The sequence below is a fragment of the Rhinolophus ferrumequinum genome, chromosome 16 (assembly GCF_004115265.2).
Source record: "Rhinolophus ferrumequinum isolate MPI-CBG mRhiFer1 chromosome 16, mRhiFer1_v1.p, whole genome shotgun sequence".
Taxonomy (NCBI): Eukaryota; Metazoa; Chordata; class Mammalia; order Chiroptera; family Rhinolophidae; genus Rhinolophus; species Rhinolophus ferrumequinum.
The window spans coordinates 51781639-51803841 of NC_046299.1; the positions used below are offsets into that span (position 1 = coordinate 51781639).

The window sequence follows — 22203 nt, forward strand, 5'->3', positions numbered from 1 at the left end:
TTTATTTTCAGAATTTTCTCATCTTTCAGCACTAACTGATCTTTCAGTTATCATTTTGAATAGCTGTATAATATCATTTATTTTCACTAGTCTTCTATTGTTTTTACTGTTTTTAGTTTATTCAGTGTTGCAAATAGAGTTGGGAAGAACATCTTTGGAAATTAATCTTCATTTTAATTTTAATTTCTGAATCCATTTATCAAGTATTTGTTAAGTGCTTACAACATGGAGCAACAAAACAGAAATCTACTGAAGACAATAATTACATGTTAATCTCCATGATTCTGAATATAATTAGAATGGAAATTTTAAAAAGGGGGAAATTACCAGATAATGAGGTTGCCAAATTTAGCAAATAGAAATACAAGATATCCGTTTAAATTTGAATTTCAGATGGGACACACAATGTTTGGGACATACTTAAACACTAAAAAGTTATTCGTTGCATATCTGAAATTCAGATTTAACTGAACGTCTTGTATTATATCTGATGATCCTACCAGTGGATTGAGTGTTCAACTTCATGGTAGAGGTGATGGAAAGGAGTAAAGAAGATGTTGTACCCAGAAGGAATGGCTTGAGAATGCCACTGAAGCAAGAATGAGTTTAGTTTGTGGAAAGTGTGCTCCACAAGGGTAAAGACTTTGTGTCTTATTTGTTACTATATGCCCAAGCCCTTGTACCTGTGTACTGTACACATTCAATAAATATTTTCTGAAGGAATAAATGAATTTGTGCTATGAATAAAACCAGTCCTTTTGGAACAAAGGTTACCTGTTAAAACTAAGTAGATAAAGATCAAATTTCCATGAAACTGGAAAACCTGGCAGAAGACTTTGGACTTCCTGCCTTCCTCTACTCATTTATTTCATAATGATTTATTTAGTGTCTGTTATATATCAGATGTTGGGGACACCTCAGTGAGTAAGAACAGACATGGTACCTACCCTCATGGATTTTACTGTCTAGTGAGATTGACAGACATTATTTAATTAAGGCACTCAATTTGTTATTACAAACAGGTGAATATTATGAGAGTATTTTCTGAAATCATATAAAATGAGGGTATAATCTTAAAAACCTGCGTTGAGGATGGATCATGCTGTGTCTTCAGGGATAGATCCAGTTTTTTCTATGAAATCTTCATTTATTCACTCATTTTTCCCCGTGTTTATAGAACACTCATTGGACTATCACACTTGCTTCTTATACACATTGGGGTTTTTAAAATCTTTTTATATGGTCAATTTAGTTTATATAGTAGATTGTATATCTTTAAGAAAGGAGAAGTTGGGATACACAAAAAGGTGTTTAGATTCACTTTTATCCCCTGTAGTCTCATGGATTTAATAGGTATAAATTATTCATATGTTGACTCATTGAAATTATAATGGAGATTTTGATAGCTGTAGATATGCCATGCACATTTAAGACATTATTTCTGGATTCTTTGAGCATCTTGAAGAAGTTTATGATGTGTAATTGTCATTCTTAGCTTACAGACTTTGAGTGGCAATTTTAGGTCAGGGATAGATGTCCAGTGATTTGCAGTCAGGGAGTTTTGATAACCATTGTCACATGTGAACATCAATCAAAACAGTCGCTTTTGAATCTGCCTTCAATATATGGAGGGTGCCAAAAAATGTATACACATTTTAAAAAAAGAAAAAACCATTAATATATACCGATAACAAAAGATGAATACAAGTCACATTTGACTTCTGCAATTACAAGAGGTGCTCAAAGTGGTTACCATCAGCGTCCAGACACTTCTGATTATGGCGAACTACTGCCTGAGCAACATTGACCAAAGTGTTAATATCTCTTAAAATGTGTATACATATTTTTGGCACCTCTGGTATATTGAAAATCTGACTGCTTCTTACCACCTCTGCTGCCTTCCTTCTAGTCCATAATGCCGTTACCACTGACCCCTGTTGTTGCGATAACCCCACGATTGCTCTCTCCCCGGGATAGCTTGGAGCCCAGAGACTAGACTTGATTCATTGCCCCCAGTAATCAAATTTTGTACTTCAACTGTTGATATGAAAATTATAACACTTCAGATCTTCAAAATAAAAATGAATACAAGGTTTTAGAGGGCCATTCAGATTTCTTTATTGGTTTGGTGTTTGGTCCCAGACAAAGCCAAGAAATTGCAAGTGTGAGTGATGATCATATCTGCAGGATTTGGAACTTGGAAGGAATACAGACAGTTCATTTTGTTCTTCATTCCCCTGGAATGAGTGTCTGCTAGCATCTTGAAGAAATTTTTAAGCTGATGTTTACAGAGAAGAATGGAACGATACAATTTTTTGATCTTTTGGCCCAACATGCTATTTTATTTCTTGAATCAGAACAGATGCCATTAATGTCAGCACACTGGTGCCAAGAAAACACCTTCAAAGTTGGAGCTGTTGCAGAGAATGTTTGGTTAATTTGGGATATTACCGTATTTTGACGTGTATAATGTGCTCCCATGTGTAATGCACACCCACATTTTTGGCCCAGACTTTTAGGGGGGGAAAATCTTTTGTGAAATTTTTTAATTCAAATTTTTATTTGTTTACATTTAGATACTTGTTTTTTGTATTGTAAAGGAATTTTAGTATTTTTAACATATTATGGTACAAGAAATGTTATGTAACAAATAATTACAAAACACAAGAACAGATACAAGATACAAAAAATTTTATGTACCGGTGACAAATTTACGATATTTACACATCATAGAAGGCCAAGAACTCTTTGTTATTGCAAGTTCATCGTAACTTCAACAAAATCGATTATCGTATTTCAGGGTATTATTTTGCATATGGATGTTGTTACTAATTTCTAGAATTACACTTTTACTCATAAGCATAAATAGAAGAATTAAAAACATTTATATAGATACGGAATTAGTACTACCCATGTATAATGCACATCTTTATTTTTCCCTCACAAATTTGGGCAAAAAATTGCTACAAAAGACTGTCCTCGGTCCAGTTACCCTCAAGGTAAGAGACCTGTCCAAGTGGATCGAGGCTGCTTATTCAGGTGGCCCACAATTAATGAAAATTTGTTTGCTACCACTGGTTATCCTGGCAAAATCGCATGCCAGTTTCATCATTTAGGACACCTTCGGCCCACCCTCATATGTTCTGTAGCTGTTGGATCTGTCCATTCCTGGCATGGAACTCTCCCACTGTGTGCAGTTGGAGGAGACCACAAGCTGTTGTTTTAGGTGACTGAAATGTAAAATAAATTTTCTGGATACCATAGATCCATAAACTTCATATTTTTAGTACATATTTTAGAGAATTCCTTATTCTTATATCAAATATACTGTAAGCTCTAGAAATGTCCCAGTTGTAGTTTGTGTTAAATAAAATGTTGATAATTTGGGGAAAAAAAGAATTAAGAGAAGTCCAGCAGGGAAGACTAGTGGAAGGAAATATAGTTATGCATAATTTTTTCCTACACTGTAACAAATAAATTATGCATAACCATTTTTTAAATGAAAAATAAATCCTGCCTCTGTTTTTAGGAAAAGTGAGAAAACAGTTTTATTTAATGCTATTTTACATAAGTTTATATATGCCATACAAATTGTGAAAAGATTATCTAAACAAGTTGACTGAAGATCCTTTATGAAAAAGGGTGAATCTTTGCCTTATTGCATATGCTTTTATATTGAGTAAAACAAAGGTGATTCTCCATTGTAGCCTCTTGTGCTCTGTTCTCTTACTCTTTCTTGTAGTAAAATGGGAACTGTGAGTTCAGACCATGAAAGGGTAATGATACATCGAGGTACTCTCTGTTTCTTTTCTCTTGCCCCTTTGTTTTTTTATTATGAGTATTTAATATATTCAAAGTATATATGAAACATATATGTTACAAAGCAGATGCCTATTCTGACTTTTGTATTTTCATTTCCTTGTATGTATGTATATATGTATGTATATCTCTATGTGTGTGTGTATACTTCTTGTATATGTACATGTGTCCATATATCTTTACATAACATACTATTGTGCTTCTCTTTTTGCTTTGTGGAAATGGTGTAATATGATATATGGTCTCCAGAGTTTTACCTTTTTCATTCAATACTAGCTTTCTAAGATGTAGCCATGTTGCTGTATGTAGCTAAAGTTTATTGATATGCATTGTTATATATATACTGTTGTTTTTTTATTTTTGGTCCCTTTTCCTTGGTCCTCCTCCTCATCCTTTGACCCCACCTGTAGTCGTAGTTAAGTCAGCTACATCAGCAGTGGCTTCTTGACATGTATGGAACGCTTCTAACAAAGAGTTGAAATTATGACTTGGAAATATAGATGCCATCAAAATCCCTTCTATTTCTACAAGGATAGTAAGCTGTATGATTTGCATTTTTATAGTAGAGTATGAATTATATAGTTATAATGACAGATGCAGTATAGAAAGTTTTAACACACTAAAATGAAACACATCTTGGAGACATTCTTGGTATCTGAAGATCAGCATGCTCCATATGGTGCCACTGAACCAATGAGTTTGAAGAAAATGTTCCTATTGCTGAAACAGCACAAAGTATGAATTACTCTTTTGTACACAAATTGATTCTTTCCAGCTTAATTTCTATATGAATAGTTGTATGTATGAAGTATATTGATTATAAATATCTGCCTTATGTCACACGTAATTTTCCTCTAAGTTCCAATAAAAGGATACTATATTTTCTAAATTAGAAAGTTATTACAGTAAAGAAAAACTTTCCAGGTCAAAGTTAATAACAAGTTAACAAGATATGGTAAAACTTAGAACACTGACATTCACTGTAAAAAATAACCATAATTCTGATTTTTTTTTCAGTAATCCATTTTGATATTAATATTTGTTGTAGTGAAGCAGTATTTTGTTTCCCACAGAATATGGTTTATTATAAAAGAAGCCCAAAGTATTTATTATATAAAAACATAATTTTTTGTGCATGTAGATGTAGCTTAAATTATACGTAACCATAGTGTTATAGTCATTGTGGTAAGTCATTTTATTAATGTGACCACAGGCTTAACGTAATATGAAATTTGGTATAGATTTTTAACTTTTAAAAATTATTTTAGGGGCTGACCCTTTCTCTATATATTTTTATAATAACTCATTCAACTCATTACCTTTTTTTTCTAAGTCATTGGTGTCAGATCCCACTAGTGGTCTCGTAAGTCAGAATCATGGATCAAAGGGGATTGTGCGGGGAGAGACTTGTCAAAGAAACTTGTTAGGATTTCTCTTCCTAAGTGGCATCGTACAAAGAGTTTAAAATTAAGTGTACAATCAGGACAATCAGAGACTGATCTAAAAGTAATTCAGGATAATCAAATCTTGGGAGTATTTTATTTCTCGGTTGCTCTTGTCAGATAGCACCTAGGAAATTGAGATAACTCTGGTGCCAAATCAAAGATTCCTCTCCCTGTAATCAACCTAAAAATCTGGCTGAGTTGGTCTCAACAATAGACTCAAACCCCTAGAGAAGATAGGCAGAGCATTTTTCCTCTTGACCAAAGCAGAGACTCCCTTCAGCCTTATAGCACATAGGACATTGCATGTACTTTTTCAGAAGCCCGGGTCTCTAATAATAATAATAGTTCTCTATGAAGCAGCTGAAACCCTGATTATGAAAGACACTATTCATTTGTTTCTTGAATGGGGAAGACATTATGAGGAGTGAAGGCTTATTAACATCGTTCAAAAAAAAAAAATAGAAGAGGTAGAATTTTATTCTAGTAAGTCATGCAACAAGGAAATTTAAGTTATTGCAGCTCCAGGGCAGCAATTACTTACATATTGACAACTTATACATGTTTTACATGTATACTCTCCTTTACTGTTTGCTCTCCTGTTCACTACTGAAATGTAGTTACCATAGCAATGAATACATCACATGGTTCCTGTGCTAGTTCTAAAATAGAGAACAGCAATATGCCATATGAACCATGCTCATTTTCTACATAAGGACTGCATATAACAACTTGAGGCTATTCCATACCCTTCTCAGTGCAGATACTGTAGCTCATCATTGATTTAGAAGCTTTCAAAGTAAAAAGCAATTGGCAGGAGTATATCTCAAGTCTTCCACCTCTCTTGTACTATATGGTATGTATTCTTTGCCACTGAGCTGAAATAACAGCTTCACTAGCTTTGACCAGCAGGGACTCTGCGATTGTATATTTAACCAAATATCTTCTATTGGCATATCAGTACAACTCAAGAGATTTGGCGGGAGAGGCATATATAGCATTCATGGAAACATTTTGTCACTCTCATTGACCAATCCTTAACCAATTTTAGCTTTTCTCCTACTGTCTGCTTTTATGTATCAACTTAAAAGAATATAGGAGTCTGCTTTAGAATTTGAGTAGAGAAGGATGCCAGGCACAGCTGGAGGCATGTTATTGGCTCCCTTTTAGAACCACTATTGCTCTGTAAGATTTAAGCCTAGGTTACACAGCAGTGTATCTATAGAAAAGGACTTCAGCTTTCTATGATTGGTGCTGTCAGGTCCCTGCTTCTACCTCCTTGCGTTCTTTAGAGTATGGAGTAGGCTATGAGACCTCAAGACATAAAATAGCACAGCCCTGTTACTGTGGCTCTTATCAGATATTTATTTGAAACAGTCCAAGTGCTATGACATTAGAGAATGGTGCTACTCTGTATCCACTTCTAACATGTAAAATAGGCAATAAATTTCAGTTTGAGCTGCCAGCTTCACTACACCTATTGTCACTGCAGCTGCAAATTAAAATATTTAAATATTCTTTATTGAAACCACTAGGAAAAGTTTATGCTATAGCTAGTGGAAGAACCCATTGCTTTACTTCCTCATTACCTTCTTCTCTTGATTCAAGTTTGTAAGAGGTGAATCTGATAGGTCTTCACACACAAGTTAGTAAATTTAAGAAGCTAAATAGGCACATATATTTGACTGGCTACTGCTGATGGGGATATATGTTGATTTATAATATTTGTGTTTGCCTTTTCATCCTCTTTATAATTTAAAAACCATGTAATATAGTATTACACAAACTGTGTATTATCAGATACCTCTATATCCAAATAATTTATAACAAAGTAGAGCAAATTACCAGAGATGTCATTGCTGTCTTGTACTTGAACTTTATTTCTTTTTTCTTGGTCATTGTTTAAAACTTGGACATTACAAAAATAGATAATGCAGGAAGAAATCTTTTTTATAATCCCACCACATCTCATAGTGAGATAATCTCTATTATTAGTTATGGGTATGTTCTTTAGATTATTTTTTCTTGTAAAATATTCATTTTACTAAGATCGCACTATAAATCTGTTTTGCAGCTTTTTACATAACAAAATACTTAGACCTCTTTTCCTGTTAGTACAGACTCATCTTCCTGACTTTTAATAATCATTGTGTTACGGTATGAGTACACCATAGTTTGTTCTCCTATTGAAGGCTATTGGATTGTTTTCTCTTCTTTGTTACAATAAATAGTGCTATAGTGAATGTATGTCTATGTACTAATGTGTAAATTTTTCTGTAGGCTCAATCTCTAGAAGAAGAGCTGCTGATTCTTAAGAAATAAATGTTTTAAGCCTTGATATATCTTGCCAGTTGCCCTCCCAAGCTTTTCTACCAAATGATAGTCCCAATTTAAATGTGTTTTTAGGCTTTGCTAAAATGATAAATTTAAAATGACATCTCATTGTTTTAATTTGCATTTCTAGCTTTATTGTTGAAGTTCCACATCTTTTCATGTGTTTACAAGCCATTTGTATTTTCATCTTCTATTATTCTCCTTAATTTTTTGCCCATTTTTCTTTTAGATGGTTCATTTTTGTTCCTACTAGCTTTTTTCTTGTGTTTTTTTGTTTTCTTTTTGTGCTAGGGAAATAAATCGCTGGCTGACTTTTAAATGTTTCTCTCAGTTTGTCTTTTAACTTTGTTTTTGGTACTTTTTATATATGGAAGTTTTTAATTTATGTATAGTAAAATTTGTCAGTCTTGTACTTTGTAGCTTCTGACCTTTATTTATTAACATCAAACTGTACATTTCATATGGCCTAATGTACTCATTCATTCACTTATTTACAGTCTAATTATTTGAGCCCTATAGTATAACAAGTGTCTGCTAGATGATGGGTCCACAGCATGTACATTCTTATGATGTAATCATGTCTGCAACAATGATATTTTCACCTAGAAACAGACCAAGTTCTCTAGAATGGTTAGCAGCTACTTCTGAATGTTACTGTAAAGCAAAGTAATGTATAACATTACCAACTTCTCTAGAATGATTAGCAGCTATTTCTGAATATTGCCATAAAGTAAAAGTAACATGTAAGGTGTGAAACAAAAGTAAGAGCTACATGTAACAAGCAAATAGTTTGTCTTTTCTGAAATTTAGTCAGTCTTTTATGTGTCTTTATATTTACTATTGGTTTTGTGGCTGACATCTTTCCAAATTATGGTATTACTATGAAAAGCATGGCTAGTGGCATTTCACACAGAGCAGACAAAAATTCCTTTAGGTAAAAGCCAAACCACAATTTTCCTCATTCTGTATACTGTTCTTCAAATTATCAAATAAACAAATACTTACTGGATGCCTGTTTTATTGCTAAGCTCTTACAAGAAAAAGAGATAAGTGGAGGAATATATATTTTTTAAGGTACAAATTATGAGTCTGTATTCAAAGAGCTCTTGATCTAGTTTTGAATGCATTGCATAAGTACATGAAAAGTTAAATAATAAAATCAATGATAATTACCCAATGATGTATAAATACCCTCTCTCAAAACCCAAATAAAACAGAACAAAAAAGCGTCAGTCTGTTCTGTAGCAGTATTGCCTGGTAAGGAAATGTTACTGGTAGGGAAGCTTTTGTTGCGTCATTTCTAGAATGTTAAGTGAACAAATCATTTTTTAAAAACTGAATGTGGCCAGTGTACAAGTAGACAGAATAAATGGTTACCTGAGAGTTTGTGAATTTAAGTCTGACAGAATATACTTATTTTCTTGCTTATCCCACTATTTGTTACTTCTTTTTTTTTTTTTTTTTAAATTGGTGAACAGTACTTCCAGGACTTTTTTCCAAGTCAAGTTATCCTTTCAATCTTAGTTGTGGAGGGTGCAGCTCAGTTCCAGGTCCAGTTGTCGTTGCTAGTTGCAGGGGGCGCAACCCACCATCCCTTGGGGGAGTCGAACAGGCAACCTTGTGGTTGAGAGCCCACACTACAACCAACTGAGCCATCCAGGAGCTCAGCGGCAGCTCAGCTCCAGGTGCTGTGTTCAATCTTAGTTGCAGGGGGCGCTGCCCACCATCCCTTGCGGGAGTCGAGGAATCGAATTGGCAACCTTGTGGTTAAGAGCCCACTGGCCCATGTGGGAATCCAACTGGCAGCTTTCGGAGTTAGGAGCATGGAGCTCTAACCGCCTGAGCCACGGGGCTGGCCCCTATTTGCTACTTCTTAAAGGAGAAGTAACTTCTGGAAATTTTAGCACACTAAATGTTGTCGAACATCGATACTACAGTGTGAATAAGTTTAATAACCTTTCCTCACCTCAGTTTTGGATAGGGAAAGAACAAGAACGAGAGGCCGAGGAGTCTGAGGTAAGTGGAGATGATGAACAGTATGAATCAGGATCGGGTATCATAGGTAACCTTTGTACACCTCAAAGTTTCATCTGAATATAGACTTCATCTGCCCAATATACATGTGTCTATTCCTGACATTCATTCATTCCGCTGAAATTAGTGGGAATGGTTAAAATATGTAAGACGTTCACTGTTTCTAACTTATGTAACGTCATTACATGAGTAGAATTAAACCAAGAGAAGCCATATAAACCAGTAGACCAGAGAAGCTATATAAACCAGAGAAGCCAGTAAAACCATATAGACATAGATATGGGATTTGTTACAAGGAATCAGCTTGTGCCGTTCTGGAGTCTGGCTAAGCAAGTCCAAAGTGCAGTCAGGATGAGCCCATGACGAGCAGGCTAACACTATGAGTCTATGCTGCTTGGAGTGGAAAGCTCAGGGAAAGCCTAAACCCTGTGAAAGGGCTCACCTAATTAAGTCAGGCCCACCTGGGGTAATCTCCCTTTAGATTAACTTAAAGTCAGTTGATTAGGGAATCTAATTACATCTGCAAAATTCCATCACAGCAACAACTAGATTAGCACTTGATTGAATAACTGGGGAAGATAGTTCAGCCACATGATCACAAGGGTAAACAACTGATACTCTCTCTGCAGTGTATTCATTGTGTAAGATGCCTTTGCCCACCTGTAGGCAGATGTAAGTGTTCTGAGCACACATTTAATGTAGTCTAGGCTAAGCTATGATGTTTGGTAGCTGTGGGGACAGAGCCCCAGAAAGCAGTTTCCAGGCTCTCGGCCTCATGTGGAAAGGTGCTGGCTCAGGTAGTAGATAGCCATCAGCTGTGGATGGTTGGCCATCAGCTGTAACCATTGAGCCATTGGCCACTAATATAACTGCCGCGGCTACGGAAGGAAGTCGAGGAGAGAGGAGGAGACTGAAGGTGAGTGGAAGAGAGTCGGTCGGTTGGCAGCAAAGTGGACAGCAGGTCGCACGTCGTGTAAACCCAGCCTCCAGTGAGACCATAGTAGTATGACCCCCCTATCTATGGCTCTGTGGGTGTTCCTTTTTGGCCTCACCATATCCTGTGTTCTTATGTGGGGAGCGGGAGCAGAGACCCTGCAGGCCGCCCCGCATGACAGTAGCCTATGTGTATTAAATGCATTTTCAACTTAGAGTATTTTCCATTTACAATGGGTTTATCTGGACAAGGTATCACTAGCAAACCTTTCCTGACTAGTCCAGTTGACACAGCCAAAAAAAAAGCCATTATAATAATTTTAAAATAATTTAAGTACTAATTCTTTAATTCACAAAAAAATATTTCCCCTATAAGTGGTAACCCCACAAATCATCTTCAGTTAATGTAATCATACTTAGCCCCAGTCATATTCAGAAAAGAAGCATCGTCACTGGTCATACAATAGGGTTTAGAACTTGGAGGGTCTCCTTAAGAGGCCATTTGAGTCTAACCCTTCACTTTACAGGTCCAAATTCTGAAGCCCAGAAAGGCTGTGAAATTTATTTGTGGTTTGTTTTTAATACAAACAAAGGCAATCTCTCATTTAGGAATTATTTTTGTTGAATTAGTCTTTCACCTGAGGCCTTATAAGATTTATCTAAGAAAGTAGGCAGAACACTGACAGTACTCCATTTTTAGTTCAATTAAACTAGTTGCCACTTTATATTGCTATTATGTCCCTAAATACAAAACAATACTAGGGATGTAAAACTGAAAATCTGGCTATTTAATGAACTTTGAGGAGTTAGTTTTATGAGAATGAGTTTTGTCCTCTTTGGGGGGTTCAAAACATGTTTTAAGAGGTCTCATAAGGATTAGTGACACAGTTTTACTATTTTTCCATTGCCTGGCCTCCCAACTTTACCTTGTAATTTTTCATAATGGATCCCTAGTGTTCACCCTCTGATATGGTCTAGAGTTAAGTGTAAGTGAAATTTGGTTGTGAGGTATTTAATGTTTAATTATTTATATCTGGTGCTCTTGAGCATTGGGATAACCTCCTCACCAGTAAAAATCTGTAAAAACCATTTATTAATTCAAAAAATATTGATTGTCTCCTATGTGCCAAGCACTTGTCTTGATACAATGGTGAGAGAGATAGTCTAGTAGGAAAGTGAGACAGGAATACCAGCATTAATTGTTAGAAGTATCATTATGGGGGAAATATAAGGACATTATGTTTTTTTCTTTATGGCCCACTGCCTGACACGTAGTAGATGCTTAATAAATGCTTTTTGAATAAATAAGGCTGATATGGCATTTTGAAAGAAATATGGACTTTAAAAATGTGTACATGTCTGTCGGACACTTGGTACACAACTAGAGTAACTGAGGCAGATAGAAAAGCAACGAAAAGTTCTAATTTGATGGTGGATTCGGGGACTTGAATATTGGAATGGGAGAAAAAATATGCTTTCACTACTTAGTAGTTTGTTTCTTTTTTTTTTTAAGATAATCTTATTTTCCTTGTTTTTGACATTTAACCTCTATTTGACATTAGTGGATCTGTTTGTATTCTTTGGAATTACAGTGACCAAGTGAATATGACATGTCTATAAAAGAATAGAGAAAATGAGGTCCTTATTATGTTGCTGCATCACTAATCCAGGCTTTCAGCTAAATGCCAGAATATAAATTAGATCCCTTATCAAATGTGGCACATAAAACTTTAGAATCCTTTTTAGTGTAGTGCATGTGCTTTCAATAAATGCCTGCTTTGGCAAGAAATTACATCAGAGTTCTTTGTGTCAAGTACACTTGCATTATATTTTATGCTCTATAACTTTAAACTGTCTTTGTGAACCAGGTCAAGGGCAAAATTTAATTTGGTTTCTGGATTTGGTTTTACATTTAAGAAATACCTTTTTTTTTTTTTGGTTATGTTGTATTTGTTTTGCTTTTTCACTTAGAACAAAATTCAGAATCTATACATTGTATCTTTACTAACTGTTCTTTAGCCACACTGGATTTTTTTTTCTGTCTTCTTTGGACTCTTTGCACGTGCTCTTTCCTCTGTGTTGACTTCGTTTTGCTCTTTTATTTAGTATTATTCACCCAGCTAACTGTTACTCATTCATAAGTCTCAACTTAAATTCATTATGTCAGAGATTCCTTCTTCGTTCACATCACCACATCTTCCCTTAATAGTCTTTTCTTTATTAGTTCCTGACACACACTTGGGTCCTTACTAAGTGAAAGGATTGATTAATACATTGAGCACTTGCTATGTTCTAGTCACTATACCATGTCTACAAGGAACTTAAGTCTGAGTTTCAGAGGGCCATGTTGTTTTATAAATGCTATTCTTAGTTTCACTTTAGGGGACAAAATTAGCAATTTTGAATGAAATAAGTATAAAAGCTAGAAGAATGTATATTTATATACATACATGTATACATATGTCTGTGTGTGGCAAGTTTGAAAGTGAATATTTTACTGTGGTTGCTGTCAAGAAACCTTGAAAGCTACTACTTTAGTGGATACTGTTATATAATAATGTCCTAACAAGTGTATCTAGAAAACAACCTGTTTTACTTAGCAACTTCCCCAAGCATATCTCTGCTGTCTGCATCTTTGACTTCTAACAGTTCTTTGCTTAGAGTCAAAAGCCAGAATCTCAGAAATGTCTTAGAAAGACCATTTAAATTAAATGAACCCATCAAGACTTGGAGGAAAGCCACTTGTAAAAAAGAAAACACTATACAGACGGCCTGTGACTTACGGTGGTTTGACTTACGTGTTTTTGACTTTATGATGGTACGAAAGCCGTATGTATTCAGCAGAAGCCATACATTGAATTTTGAATTTGGGTCTTTTCCTGGGCTGGAGATACGCCGTGTGATCCTCTCTCGTGATGCTGGGCAGCAGCAGCAAGTGCAGCTCCCACCAGCCGTGTAATCAGGAAGGAAAACAGCTGATAACTCTACTCGTTGTATGAGACTATCTTGACCAACTGCAGGCTAGTGTACCAGCCTTCTGAGCATGTTTGAGGTGGGCTGGGCTACGCTATGATGTTTGGTAGGTTCGGTGAATTAAAATTAAGTGCATTTTCAATTTAATGATATCTTCTATTTACAATGGGTTTATCTGGACGTAACCCATTGTAAGCTGAGGAGCATTTGTATTACATATTATGTTTAATTTTCAAAATGTGAAAACCTTCAAAGCCCAGGAAAACTAATGGTATTTCATCGGTTCTTTTTGATGGCTCGTGTGCTCCAATCTTGTGATTTTTCTTAGCATTCTGTAATGCATTTTACTTTTATGCTTTTATTCTGTTTTTCTTCCCAGGATGCGTTCAAGGTCCAACACAGAAATCCTTTTCCTCTTTCCTAACCCTATTCCATTTTTAAAAACTCTCTGAATTTTCTCACCATTTTGGTATGTATTTCTCAACTTGCGTATTCTATATTCTATCATGCATTTGGTCATATGTACATTACTCTGCATTGGAAGGAGGCTTTTTCGTATGTGTTTGTTGTGTTCTTACTCCTTAATCATGTATGCCCCCCCCCATAAAAGTCACTTTACTCTCATTTTCTTTAAATTAAATGAAATACAATTTTAAATCCTTTCCCCCCAAAATTAAATATGTTGTTATTAGGTTACTTTCCTTCACCTCCCCAGGGTTCTTACACACAAAAAAATTACTCCAGAAATATTACTGTGTCCTTAACATGTGCTTGTTGAGTTGATAAAACAGTGTTAGCATAACTATTCCCTCACCACTGACTGAGAGATTTAAAGATTTTAACAAGTCAAGATTGCTGCTTTGAATTGCTACAATACTGGCAATTTGTAAACAAATGGTCCTATCAACAATAAAGCATAAACCTTGGTTTAGGAAGGGGGACAATGTAATAAGACCCTACTTACAATTCTATTTTTCAGATTATTGAATATGATTAAGACGGAATAAAAATTTTAGAAGACAGTTAATAAAATCCAAATTGGAAGGGGAATAAAGGCCAAATTGATATTTTCAGTCATGTGGTGCATATTTCCATATGTTCTGAAAATCCTTAGAGCTTGGCACAAAGTTCTACTGAAATAATTTCTGCCTCTTAAATGACAGGTGCCTCATCTTTTATTATAGTATTAATTCAGAATCCCGTCATGTAAGACAGTGCATGATACAAACGATAAATTTATAAGCATTTGCCTCCCAACTTCAGCCACAGGATCATTCCTGTAGTATATTCACTTTCGGCCTACTTCTGTTAACATATCCTTCCTCTTTTTCACCTTCTAGCCCCCTTATGTCTTTATTTTCTCCTTTTCATTTTAACCACAATCACTTCTCTATCAGATGGTTCTTGTTTCTGCTGCTGAATACATTTAAATGCCATTTATAAAATCATAAATTCTTATTGAATTTATGTTTAAACCTAATGGGATTCAGCAGTAGTTTGAAACTGCAACATAATTATTAAATGTGGGTTTTAATACCAGTGATGATTCACATTTTCCAACCTCTGTATTTTACAATTTGTTTTTCTTGGCAAGGGTTTATTTTAAGTATCCATGAATAAGGCGAAAGGTTTCTTGAATTTTGGCTTATAGAAAGAAGGAATGAATCTTCCTGTCTTCTAAAAAGTTACTTTACCCTTGACAGAAAGACATAAGCAGTAGAAAATGAGATATTTAAACTTACTTACTGATTTAGGCCAGTCATTTCTTAATAGAGTCTGCGTTTTTTTCTTAAGGGGCTCTCCCTAATTGTAGGCTGTCTCTGGTTGTTAGGGACCTTCCAAAAAATCATTTTTATGGTCACTGAATTTTAGAGTACAAGGACTTGAGAAAGTGCTATAAGCCTCTCATGAGGAATCTAAGAAGAGTTTGTGTCTTGCCGAAAGTCACAGTAGAGGCAAAGTAAAAACTGGAACGCAAGTTCTTGAACTTGATTCCAAGTCCAAGACTCTTTCTTTTTATTCCATGATTTTATGGAGCATGGAAAGCACTGATTGTTTGCCTAAAGTTCATTATATTGTTTTGATCTTAGAACTTGTCGTTTCTGTAATACTTCATTCTTTGAATTAAAATATTTTGTATTTATCACCTGATTCGGATCTGTCATCTAAGAAGCTTCACCTGTCATCCCTTTCACATCCAATCTGTATCCTGCTAAATTAATAATATTTATTTATAAACAGTAAATTAATAAATAGATAAATTAATCTTTCTGAAGTGTAGTCCTAATTATGTCACTTACATACCTGCTCAGAAACCTTAATGTCGCTCACCCCCTCCATCTAAATATATTTCCACATATTTAAATGAATTAAATCCAATCACCTAACTTGTTACAGACTAAATCTATCTTTCAAATCTTAGTGATTTTTCACTTCTCTGCTTTTCCAGCCAGACTGAACCAATCATTCTCAGGACATTTCTCTCATTTTCCAAACCTCTGGGTCTGTGTGTACCTTCACCTAAAATTTTACCTGTCTTCCTAGATTTATATTAAATTCCACTTCCTCCATAAAGCCTTTTCTCTTCCCTTTTACTTTCAATTGGAAAATACTATACTGACTTTAATTTGTGTTTTCATTTTAATTCTTCCTTCCTTATTTTTGATTAATAAGATGAGTCTAGCACCATATCATATAACTGTGGAAATAAATGGTATCTAATATGTTCATTGGTTGTTAAAATTCTTGAAGCCGATGGAAGACAATTATTGCTACTTCCTTTATTCCTACAACAGATTATCAAAAATCTCCCTAGGTCATCACAACCAAGAAAATTCCTGAAACTACCATGCCTGTGCAGCATCCGATAGCATCTGACTGACATTCTCACAGTGGTTACATGGAGACTGGAATTATTCATCAACTATTTAATGCCTGCTCCAAATCTCTCACCGTTACCAAATCTCACAATTTAGGCAGTACCTACAGAGTATAAAATGTGTATGTTTTGCTTTGGGGAGACTAATGAGAGTGCATATTTTTCTTATGCAGTTACACGGCAAATTATGCCATTTTCTGTGGAAGCTATGTTTGCAGATGCTGTGCGCACTCAATAATTTAGGATGCACCTGAAAAACTTTAGACAGACTTGGACTGTCGGTATTCTCTAATATATGCAGTTTATATAGTTTTATTTTCCTCCAGAATGTACTGTTGCTTTCTTGAGACTCTTGACTTCTCTTGCCATCCTTTCAAAATAAGAAAAAGAGTCCCACCACCTACTGATTAGCAGGGGACAATGTGAAGTTAGCAGAGCATAAAGAGTAGTTACCGATAACTGAACATCTCCGTAATAACAAAACCACTGTTAAGTGTTAGTTGTCCAGGTGAAGGTTACCATGGTAACATTATGGGGAGTTCTTTTGTTTGAAATGGAGGTGGGTGGAAGACAGTGTCCTCGCCTGCAGCAACCCACTCCTGAATCCAGGCTCCTTGCCTTCCTCCCTCTGTGCTAACAATGCTGCCTAAGTACTGGCCTCGTATGGAAACCATCTTTAATCTGCTCTGGCTAATCAAGAATTGGCTTTCCTCTCTTGTGAGGTGTAGTGCATATTATAAATAGTTAGAGATGTAACTCAGATCGTTCCTTGCACAACAAGGTTTTTAGGATTGTTACCATTGCTCCCAGCTTCTGTTTCCATGAGGTCCGCTGGGTGCGTCAGATCTTGTCCTTGGAACACTTACCACAGAAGATCAACTTATTGTATAGAATCTCTTCTTTTGAAATAAGAAAATTTAGCAGTGGGTCTTGAGCTACACATGTGTGGTGTATGAACCGCCACTGAAAAAAAGAATATAAATTACATTGGATATAGATTAGCATTTATTTGCTAGAGGGGGGAAAAGGTGTCATTTTAAAGTTGTGCAAGTACTAGAGTGGGTTATTGCTGGTTATAGCTCATTTAGACTTACGTTTCTATCACACGTGCTATAAATTTTCTAATTATCATGCACATCTGCAAAATAAAATAGTAGTGTGTCATAAAATGGCTCTTAGTTGATAACTTACCAAGTCCTTAAACTGAGACAGGATTTACTGTTTACCCGTTCTTTAATCTCTATATAGTGTATTGTTTTATGGTTTTTGTTTACTTTTGTTGGTTTGTTTTTGTACTCTTGCTACTTCTGTCATAAATCTTTTGGCACTTACCCTTGTTATTGTGCTGTATTGTACTGTTTGATATCCAGTATCTGCCACTGATGTCTGGACTATATATATCTTTGAAAATATAATTTCAAAATTTAGAGTAAAATATTCTTCCAAGAAAACTATTTCCCTGATTATTTGTGTGATACTTGGAAATGAGACAAATGCCAAAATCCTTCATGGTAACTTTCCAGAGCAGCACAACTGCAGATATGGCACAAGATATGAATTGCATAAATACTCTCACAGAACACATCAGACCAGCAGTTTACTAAGTTTTTAGCCAAATGTTAGATCTCATTCTTGAAAACCTCAATACACATAAGTAGAAATAAGATTCTACTTTTAAATAAGAGTCTACTTGTAAATAAGATTCTTTAAATTAATCAGTATAATGCATTGAAATACACACTTATTTAATTCATACTATGTGTGAGGCACAGTTCTAGATATGATGCAAAACTTAATTCTCAAGAAGCTCTCAAACTTGGGGAGAAAAGAGACCATGTAAATAAATTATAATGCATTGTCAGGCATAGCGTACTAGAGGTATATACAGAACACTAAGTCATTCACCTCTGATCCCAGTAATAAAGTATGAACCACAAGAAATCAAGTCATTGTTAATCTAATGTAGAGGTATATTTCTTCTTTGCTTAGTGTAGGTGAGTGCTTTGTCCTTAGCATTTGGTAGATCAACAAGGAGTTATTGTCACTTCTGTGCAGAGCAATATGTTATTAGGTTGCTGCAAAAGTAATTGTGGTTTTTGCAATTATTTTTGACCTTTTAAACCACAATTACTTTTGTACCGACCTAATACATGCTTTGAGGGTACAACGTGAAAAAGTGTTTCTGCACTAAGAATTTATAATCTAGTTGTAGGGATAAGCTGTCTATACAAATATTAATAACTGTTTTTTCAGTTGGCACATCATTGCCATAAGAGAAACCTTTACAAATTGAGCAAAACTCTTTCTGCAGTGTAGAAAGCTCCTTCTGGAGGTAGGGAAAGAAGAGACCATGCAATTCAAGAAGGCTTACGTTAAGCAGAAGATGGCTGAACTGACCCTGGAGGGATTGGTAGGATTTTGACAAGGGTGGTTGAAGGATATTCTAATTCACTTAGTGCCTACATGTGCAAGGCAGTATGAAGGCAAAAAAGCCTGGGGCATGTTCAGAGAATAGCAAGTATTCTAGTTTGAATGGCATCTGGTACATGTATAAGAAAATAGTAAAAGATCAGGCTGGAAAAGAAAAGTAGGGGCCCATTATGGAGGACCTTTGAAAGTCAGGTTATGGAATTGGGACTTTCATCAGGAAGCAGTAGGTAGGTAGCTTTTTGAGCAAAGGCTAATCAGTTGACCTTTAGGAAGATGAATCTAATGGTCATTCAAACGGAGTGTGACTGGTACCAAAGACTGGGTCAGAGACAATGGCAGTAATCCAGGCAACCAGTAACGCAGGCCTGACCTAGGTCCTTGTTGGTAAAAATGGAAACAGGCTATTGATGTTATATGCCTTACTGATGCTTATAAAATGTACTTGGCAGAACTTGAACACTGTCCAGTGCAAAAGAGAAAGTGTCAAAAGTGTCTGGAATGATGGAAGGAGAACTGACTCTGGGTGGTGAACACACAACATGTTATATAGATGATGTGTTACAGAATTGTGCACTTGAAACCTTCGTAACTTTACTAACAATTGTCACCCCCAATAAACTTTAAAAAAAAAAGAAGTGTCTGGAAGTGAGGCAGGATGTCTGATGATGACATCAAATGAAAGGAATAAAAGAAATTACCTCCAAAAAAAGTAAAGCGAGAAAAGATTGGAAAGTTGATAACTGAATTTCTAGAGAAACTATAATTAGGGAATATAAAAAATAAGAAAAGCAACAGAAAGGTGATAAAGGGAAAGAATATACACAACAAGAAAAATAGGGAGGAGAGTTTCTAGGAGAGGGTGGGAAAATTTGAACTCTAAAACATCAATAAAGTCCCATTTCTCACCTATTAAATTATCCACTGGAATTGGAAGATCCAAACTATAGAGCTTGATGTGCAGGAGTAAGTGGGAAAACTGACCAAAAACCTAAAGGACAGAAAATATTTACCTGGGAAATGAAGAGTAATTGGCGATGCAAAGAAATTTGGAGGGGGGTTGAAATTAAACCTCTGAAAGAAGAGAAGGAAATGAGTACTCATTTTTATATCTTAAAATAATTATTCCTAAATTTTACACTATGCAAAAATCCTACCCTCAAGAAAAGAGATCCTATTCAAAAAGGTCAAGAAGAAAGGCCAAGATTGGTAACCAATGAAAAAACAGTTTCTGAAATGGATGTAGGTAGAAGGCTTTACTTGTAATACTAGGCACAATGAGTCAGAATTGTTAACAAAATCCCATCTGTTAGCCCAATCACTTTATAATGTTCAGTACAATAAAAATACCAGTATTTTGTTACTACTTCTGTGCTATATTACCTTCAATTCCCATTGTGTTCTTGATACCCAAATTCATCCTTTTTCATGGAGAATACAAAACACCTAAAGCAATCACTAGGATTGGATAATGTGTTCTCTCAGATTCTAACAAGACGTTTGAGAGGTAGAAAGATAGGCATTTCCTGATTCTAGTTTATAGAGTAAGACGATTGGCTCCCATTTCTTTATCTAATGCAGTATGAGCTTTTCTGAAATATTCAGTATCTTTTCAAACATCTCTCATACAACAAGGCTACGTGAATCATTCTTTCAATTTAGCATTTCTTTAGTACCTGCTACATGCTCTGTTGGGTGTTTTCTATAATTTTTCTGTGTTTTTTTTTTAAATACCGTGACTTGTACATTTGCCTGATTACTTTTTCATGAACATTAAATTTTTTTCCTTTGATTTCTTTGTAGTTTCATTGTTGTTTTGTTTTTTTGTTTTGTTTTGTTTTAATAGACCTTTGTTGTTTACTGTGACTTCGATAACTATCCTTGCTACTTCCCACTGAAAATTTTAAGTTTGTTTATATTGGACTTGTTTCTAGGCAGCATTCAATACACTCTGTACATAATTATTGTGAGTCAGCTGGCAAGAAGGAAGAAAACAATACTGGTTATTGATGATGTTTGGATGGGATGTGTTATATACATATCCATAGGCTAAAATTCTGACCTGGGGGAAATGACCTGTTCTTTCACTAGAGGTAGAAGAACAGATGCTTCTGTTTTTACTATATTTTTTATATTAATAAATCACAATGTAAGCCTATAAGTTCCTTTTTTAATTTAATCCAGTAATATTTTGGACTGTGAATCTTACTGGGATTTCCAAGTCTGTTCACTCTTCTCCTTCAAAAGACCCAGAGACCCAAGAAATAGGGGAGCTTTTGTGATAGGTTATGCAGTTAGAGTCAAAACATCTAGAAACTGGTGCTTTCTTTTTAGCATCCATATTACTCTACCATATCGCACACCGTACCCTTGCCACTTTGCTCATAGTAAAGTTTTAAAAAAGACTGTACACTGTGTTTGTCCATTTCTGTGGTTTTTTTATTAGTTTCAGGAGTACAAAACAACATAATGATTAGATATTTACACCCCTCACAAAGTAATAACCCCACCACGTCTACTACCCATCTCACATCATATATAGCTGTTACTATACCATTGACTGTATTCCCCATACTGTAGTTTACATCCCGATGACTATTTTGTAACTACCAATTTGTACTTTCTAATCCCTTCACCTTTTTCACTCATCCTCCCAACCCCCCTCCCATTTAGCAACCATCAGTTTGTTCTCTGTATCTACGAGTCTTTCTGTTTTGTTTATTCATTTATTCTGTTCTTTAGATTCCACATATGAGTGAAATCATGTGATATTTGTCTTTCTCAGTCTTACTTCTTTCACTTAGCATAATTCTCTTTGGCTCCGTCCATGTTGTTGCAAATGGTAAGATTTCATTCTTTTTTATGGCAGAGTAATACTCCATTATATAAATATACCACAATTTATTTATCCAATCGCCTATTGATGGGCATTTCGGTTGTTTCCATCTCTTGGCTATTGTGCATAGCCCTGCAGAAAACATAGAGGTACATAAATTTTTCGGAATTAGTGTTTTGGATTTCTTTGGATAAATACTCGTAGTGGAATTGCTAGTTCATAAGGTAAATCTATTTTAATTTTTTAAGGAACCTGCATACCGTTTTCCGTGGTGGCTACACCAATTTACAATCCCACCAACAGTGCACAAGGGTTCCCTTTCCTCCACATCCTCATCAACACTTTGTTGATTTATTGAAGATGGCCATTCTGACAGGAGTGAGTTGGTATCTCATTTGGTTTTTATTTGCATTCCTCTGATTATTAGTGACGTTGAGCGTCTTTTCATATGTCTGTTGGCCATCTGTAAGTCCTCTTTGAAGAAATGTCTATTCAGGTCCTCTGCCCATTTTTTAATTGGATTGTTT

General features: G+C 35.3%; 1 protein-coding gene and 1 pseudogene across 3 annotated transcripts in view; both read left to right on the forward strand.

The window, feature by feature from the left end:
* ADK (adenosine kinase) overlaps positions 1-22203 on the forward strand; it is a 449806-nt gene that overhangs the window by 332432 nt on the left and 95171 nt on the right. The window lies entirely within an intron of this gene.
* On the forward strand, positions 1968-3241 carry LOC117036282 (nucleoporin Nup37-like; annotated as a pseudogene).